Source organism: Elephas maximus, chromosome 10, assembly GCF_024166365.1.
Source record: "Elephas maximus indicus isolate mEleMax1 chromosome 10, mEleMax1 primary haplotype, whole genome shotgun sequence".
NCBI lineage: Eukaryota > Metazoa > Chordata > Mammalia > Proboscidea > Elephantidae > Elephas > Elephas maximus.
In genome coordinates, this window is record NC_064828.1 from 42,896,317 (window position 1) to 42,904,017 (window position 7,701).

Consider the following 7,701-nt stretch of genomic DNA (forward strand, 5'->3'; position numbering starts at 1 on the left):
TGTGCCAAGATGTCTGGAATCCTATTCTCAGAGTTTGGCCTGTTAACTGGGGTTGTGTTTTGGTCCATTAAAACTTTTTTTTTTTTTTTTAATGTGGCCATAGAGTAGCTAGAGAAGAGACAGTTGAGTGAGAAATAGCTCAGGGGCTGGCTGGTCCATACAAGCTGTGTGCCACAGGTGGGAAGCAGGGAGAGTTCACCAGTATTTGTAATCCTCAAAACCTTGATTGTGAGAATCACAGAGATTGAAGCACCCTGGAGCCTATATCATAATGGCCAGGCTGTTAACCCAAGAGCAAACACCTCTTTAGATCAAGGCAGGATGACTCTTTTTCATTTTGAGAGTCTGCAAACGACAGAAAGATTAGGAGCTACATACAAAAAGCTATGTTCAACTCACCTATTGCATTTCAGTTCCATGGCATGGCAAATTAAGGGCAGAAAGTCTGGGAAAGAAAGAAAACTGGGAGCAGGACGAGTGTAAAAGAGGAAAAAGGAATCAGTAGAGGTTGAGGTATGCTTTATCCCAAAGGCACAGCTTGTTCATTTGGGCTGTTACTGCCCTAAAAAGTCGATTAGCTAAATTTCCATGAAGGAAGCGTTCTCTACTTCTTTTGTTCCTTGATGTATCCCAAGCCTCCAGAACAGTGCTTGGCACATGTTAAACTCTCGATGAACATTTATCAAATATATGAATAAAGTTATTTTGCTCTGTTTTCTGACATTTTAATCCTTAAATATTTCCATCTTTATTTAAATTGGAATAACCAGAATGGCATCACAGCATAAATTACTACCTGGATTATAGCAGCATTAATAAGAGCAAGCAAGACCAGATAAAATCAGGCTGAAATTTACACAAGCATATAATTTCCTTACCTGCTTCTAAGAAGAATTTGAGGTTGAGTACAGAGATGTCGCTCCTGCAATTTACTTTGTTAGTGGAGATAAAAGACACAGGCTTTATTCTGCAGGTCTCCTGGAACCAAGGGAGGGAACTCCGGAGGCCCCATCAGTTGGAAGGAAAGTTAGCGGAAGGAATAGAGCTCTGAAATATCTCTCCCATTTCCAAACTCTGCAGCTAAAGACTCCAGAGAGCCCTCAAAACTTGGGACAACCTGGACACAGTAATTGCTTCCTTTGGCTTCACTCCTGCCCTTTCCCCTTATTGGCAGCAGGCTGGCTTTGTCAATGATGAAAATCTCATGTAGATATTCCTGTTTCTCAATACACTTCCTTTCCCTCAGCCTCATCCTTACTTTATCAGTGGTTCTCAACCAGGGGCAATTCTTTGCCCCCAGGGGATACTTGTCAACGTTTGAGAGATTTTTGGTTGTGACATCTGGAAGTGGGGGGTTGCTACTGGCATGTAGTGGGTAGAGGCCAAGGATGTTGCTAAACATCCAAAGAGGCACAGGACAACAACACAACAAAGAATTCTCCAGCCCAGCTTGTCAATGGCGCCCAAGTTGAGAAACCCTGTTCTCTATTATCTGGCACTTACTCTGCCAGGTGCTAACTCGGGATGCTCATCCTCATGAGATTATTTAATCCTCACAAGGCTCTCTGAAGTGGATTTTATTATTATCTTCATTTTAAAGATAAAGGCAATAGAAGCTTAAAGAGTTTAAGTAACTTTTCTCTAGGTCACACAGCCCATAAGTGGCAGAGCCTGTCTCCAAGCAAAGATCTACCTGACTGTTAGCAATCACACACTGCTACCTTTTACAGGTTCTACCAAGGTGAGTCAAATGCCCAGGCTTCCACTTAACAGACCATTATGCTAGCCATAGACACTACTCACGCCCAGAAAATAGCTCCAGCCAAGGGCACGTTTGGACACTTTCATTATCACAATTTAAAAGCAATAATAATGGGCACATAGCCTTTGCTTTGTGCCAGGCATAGTTATAAGTGCTTTGCTTTGTACATATTAGCACACTGAATCCTCCAAACAATGACATGAGGTAGTACTATTTTACTTCCATTTTACAGATGAGGAAACCTAAGCTCAGAGAGGTAAGGTTATACAGCCAAATTGTGCTGAAATGGGATCAGGTTGCAAGAAGGCCCAATCTAGTTTCTGTAATCTTTCTTAACTACTATTGTATTTTGCCTAGTATACCCACAAGCCTGGGGAAGTGGCCACATAAGCCACACCCTTCCTCCTTCACAGCCTATCACTCAAGTCCACCAGCAGGAATTAATCTTTTCTCTCTTTGCCATACTTTGTAGAGCTACAGAGCCCTCAGGGCAGCATGATACTGAGAAGTATGAAGACCAGAAATAAACTCCTCTCCAGCTTCATTAGCCCCTGAAGGCAAACCAGGATCACCCTTGCTTAGTGCTTTGAAATTCTCTTTCATTGTTTGCATAAAATTTTCTTTTATTAAGTGTGGGATTCAAAAAGGTTTTCAAATAATTACTACAGTTAGTCTAAATGTAAAAAAGCTAAAAGGGAAACTGTTTGCAATTAGGATTTGCATAATTTCTTTAACTCTGCCTAAGTTATCTACATTTGCAGCTAAAAGTAGGGCAGGATTTTAGATGAAACAAAATGAAATTCATTTGCCTAGCTAGTCTGGACCCTCTACATTTCTCTTAAGCCCTTCAACTTCTATGGGAACCCAAGTAATTAGATACTCAGGCATTTTTCAGAAAAAAACAAAAAAAAATTTTTAATATATTTTTGCTTATGTCTCAAGTGAACTTTGTAAAAGCAGGAAGGTTAATTTATGGGTTTTCAAACATAAGCCAGGAGATCTTGTGAATCGTTTTTCCTCAGGGAAGGCCCTCATAATCTCACAGATTCCTCCAGAAAGACATCCAACTCGCCCCACTTCAAAAAAAAAAAAAAATGTTCTACGGCTACCTATATATAACTATGAATTTACATAAATACATACATCGCCTGCTGCCAATTAGCATGCATTTATGAGCAGTGCCCAATAACCCTGATGATAAGTGAGAGTACACCAGTGATGATATGTCCCTGGGAAATAAATGGGAATCTCAGCAAGTATTTAACTTAAGGGTAGGTGGAGGAGACTCATTACTGGCCTGGCTTGTTGCCTTGTTCCGTTTGAAACCTTGATTAAAGGAACAACAAACATGGAATGCTAATTAAACTGTTTGACCAATTTCAATAAACAAGCCGGTTTAATTTGGGGAGAGAAAAGAGGGAAGAAAAACACTACAGCTCTGCTATTCGTTTTCCTACGCCTGCTTTTTGATTCTTGTGACAAGAGTTCGCATTCCCAAAGGCCCCCGGAACAGCAGGGGAGCTGATTCCAGGGTAAAGAGAGAGAGGAAATGTGTCAACTTGGTGAAGCTCACGGCAAGCTCCAGCTTGCAGGCCTCCCTGTGATCGCAGCCCATGATTGTAGCCTGTCCTTTCCTGGACTGTCACCTAGTATGGCAGGTTGTAAGCGGTGAAGAAATGTGTTTAAGTATAAATAGTCTTGCCTGGCTTGAGCAAGCAAAACTGTTCCTTTAGTTCTGTGCACACACAGCTTGGAGGCCAGTGTCCTGGGTGTACCAGTTGTAGCTCCACATAAAATGAGTGTCAGCAATACCCTGGTATATAATATTGTCTATTAGACAGTGCATAAAGCCTGCACCATATGTACATACCATAGCCACACAGAAAACATTACCAAATGAGCCTGCTTTTAGCCTACTGCCTCATACGGCGGTAATGAAGGAGAACTGCTTTTGATTTGCAACTATTTACTGTTCTGCAGGAAAAACAGAACTTAGACCATCTTGTTCCATTTGTTGTTGCCATGCTTAATCTTCTGATTCATGAGAAATTATTACACCCAACACCTATGGGGAATTTAATTGTTTGGCTCCTACTCCTCTGGCGATTGTAATTATGGAGGTGGAGGATCTATAGATTAACATTTTTTTAAGCTTCATCCAAGAAAAAATAAATACAAGGAGGTGGAGTTTTTTGTAAAACCTCATATTGAATAACATCCAGGGTTGGAACAAGGCCAGTACTGAGCTTAAGAGAAGACATCAATGCTTAAATGGGAGGTCAAACCAGGGCCACGCAGCCTGGAAGGTCTGATTCCATCACCATTAAATTGAACATCAGCACACCCCAGCTATCCCAAGGATACTTGTAGATATTGGGGTACATTTTGCATATGTGGATAACAATATAAAATGAGGTGGGTTTTTTTTTTCTATTTTTTTAATGTGGTAAAATATATACGTATATATATAAGAAAATATTTGCCAATTCAACATTTTTTTACATGTACAACCCAGTAGCGTTGATTAAGTTCGTCATGTTGTACAACCATCACCCTTTTCCAAATTATTCCACCGCCATTAACAGAAACTCAGTGTCCCCTAAGCAAAGACTGCCCCTTGTCCCTCCCTCCCATGGCTGTTAACCCTTCATAAGCTTTGGTCTCTGTGCGTTTGCCTATTTCACAGAAGTGGGCTCATGCAATGTTTGTCCTTTTGTGACTGACTTATTTCACTCAGCATAATGCTTTCAAGGTTCAACCATGTTGTAGCGTGTGTATCAGGACTTTGTTTCTCTTTATGGCTGAGTGATAATCCATTTTATATATATACCACATTTCATTTATTCATTCATCTGTTGTTGGACATTTAGGTTGTTTCCACTTTTTAGCTGTTGTGAATAGTGTTGCAATTAACACTGAGATACAGGATGAAGTTTTCTTTGAATGAATTGTGGATGGGAATTTTTTAAGTCTATTTCCATTGGTCCTTAGTGATAAAGTTCTATTTTTCTACAGCCATAGACGAATGAGAGAGCTGTAGTCCCCCAATAATTGGAAGGGCACAAAAGTTCTGATACTTCACATTGTGTCAATAAACTTTAACCAAGAATCCCTTTGTCATTGAGTCGATTCCGACTCATAGCAGCCCTATAGGACAGTAGAACTGCCCCATAGGGTTTCCAAGAAGCGCTTGGTGGATTTGAACAGCCGACCTTTTGGTTAGCAGCTGTAGGCTGTTAACTACTACGCCACCAGGGTTTCCCAATAAACTTTAAAAAAAAAAAAAAAATTTTACTGCTAAATGCTTGGAATCAGGTATGCAGACAGATGATGAGGGCTGTAACAGACTGTCAGGATCCCACCCACAATCCTAGGACTGCACCATTTCAGCAGCTGGCTTCCAGCTGCCAGTATTAAAATCTCAGGATCTGAGGGCTTTTTTTTGGAACTGTGGAAGGCTACTCCGCCTGTGGTGGCAGGTCAGAGGTGCCAAGGAATTAACACTCCTCCTACCCCCCAGCTCTCCCTGCCCCAGCAGCTCTCAACCAATGACTCTCAGGAGTTGGTGAATAACTACCCCAGCTCCCTCATCCCTCAGGTGGGATAATTCGCACCTGCTGTTTTATACCCACTCTTTCCCAGAGTTTCCCCAGAAATTGAGCTCCAGTTGCCCACAGTAGTAGTTGGCTTAATAGAACAGCTTTTTTTTTTTTTTTTTTTTTTGCTGCCTTTCCTCCCTTGGAGCCGTCGTGGTGGCACAATGGTTAACAGTTTGGTTGCCAACCAAGAGGTCGGCAGTTCAGATCCACCAGTCACTGCTTGGAATCCCTAAGGGGCAGTTCTATTTTGTCCTATAGGGTCGCTGTGAGTCAGAATCGACTCAAGGCAATGAGTTTTGGGTTTTGTTTTGTTTTTCCTTCCTTGGAGGAGCCCTGGTGGTGCAGTGGTCAAAGCACTTGGCCACTAAGAGAAAGATCTGTGGTTCGAACCCACCAGTCATTCTGTGGGAGAAACAAGTGGCAGTCTGCTCCCATAAACATTTACAGCTTTAGAAACCCTGTGAAGCAGTTCTACTCTGTCCTATAGGGTCGCTATGAGTCAGAATCGATTAATGGCAGTGGGTTTGGTTTGGTTTTGGTTCCTTCCTAGTATCACGTCCCTACTTCTCTACGGTGTTCTCTGCATCTGGAATCTTTGTCTCAGGATCTACTTGTGCGGGAACCCAAATGAATAGGAGGTAACTGCCCTCAAAGACTACACAGTCTGTTAGGAGAATGAGAAGAGGAGGAGAGAAGGGAGGGGAGGGGAGGGAAATATCATTAGACAATTCTATGGTAAATGTGATTACGTGGGTCAGAGATATCATATGCTTATAAATGTGATGTTTTGTTTCTTTTTTTATGACATCTTGTCCTTAGGCAAGCCCATAGAATTTATTCATAAAACAAATTTTATTGCATGCTTACTGCATGTCAGGCCATGCCATAGCAATAAACCAAAAGGTCCCAGTTTTTTTTTTTTTTTTTTTGGCTGCCTTACCTTCCTTGGAGGAGCCCTGGTGGTGCAGTGGTCAAAGCGCTTGGCTGCTAACAGAAAGGTTCATCGTCGTTGAGTCAATTCCAACTCATGGCAACCCCACGTGTTACAGAGTTAGAACTGCTCCATAGGATATTCTTGGCTGTAATCTTCACAGGGGCAGATTGCCAGGCTTGTCTTCTATGGTGCCACTGAGTGGGTTCAAGCTGCCAGCCTTTTAGGTTAGCAGCTCATCACAAACCATTTGCATTATCCAGAGACCTTATATACCTATTTCCGTCTGTATCTGGAAACCCTGGTGGTGTGGTGGTTAAGTACTAGGCTGCTAACCAAAAGGTCAGCAGTTCAAATCCACTAGGTACTCCTTGGAAACTCTATGGGGCAGTTCTACTCTGTTCTATAGGGTCGTTATGAGTCAGAGTCAACTCAACAGCAATGGGTTTAGTTTTTTTTTAACCTATATGTACACATATATATAAATCTGTATAATCAAAAGTCATGTGGTAATTAGCAGAGTAATGTATAAAACCTGAACCTGTTGCCATCAAGTCAATTCTGACCCATAAACCAAACCAAACCAAACCCGTTGCTGTCCAGCAGATTCTGACTCATGGCAACCCTATAGTTTTTATTCTGACTCATAGCAACCCTACAATACCAAGTAGGACTGCCCCATAGGGTTTCTAAGTTTACAAAAGCAGACCGCCACATCTCCCTGCCTCGGAGCGGCTGGTGTATCTTAACCACTGTACCACCTAAGCTCCTCAAAGGAGTGTTTAGTAACCACAAAAATTGAGTTTATACTCTTCAAGCCAATGAGGAATTTCACTTAAGATTAATCTGATATTTTCGTGGAATAGGTGCAGCTGTGCAGTAGTTGATTAACTTCATCGTGAATTTTAATCTGATAAAATTTCTGATCAGGACTCCAAAGTAATCATATGAGTAAAAATGCTTTCTTTCCCATTTTGATTTTTATGAATTGTTTCTATCATGTAGCTATGCCTTCTAAAAAAATTAAGTTATTTTTATACAAAGTTTTCAGTTGATAGCAGAAGATGACAATTTTAACTCTATAAAGTCATGTTTCCAAAAAGAAGAAAAAGTAAAACCGTAGCGTGCAAACCCTGAGCCAGCCTATGGAAGAAGAGGGGGGCTTCAAAGCCGTCATACCAGGTACTGATGGGCTTCAGAGAACACTAATCTTTTAGAAGAGGAAAAATTCTTGCGTTAATTGCTAAGCTGTTTCCAAGGGCTGCCTGCTCTCTCCAGAGCATATTTGGCTTTTCTTCAAACACTGCTCAACCTGACCAAATCAGGGAGCTGTATATAGACCACACATTAAAAAAAAAAAAAAAAAGCAAGGCTCTCCACACCTCCAGTATAATTATATGGTACAAATA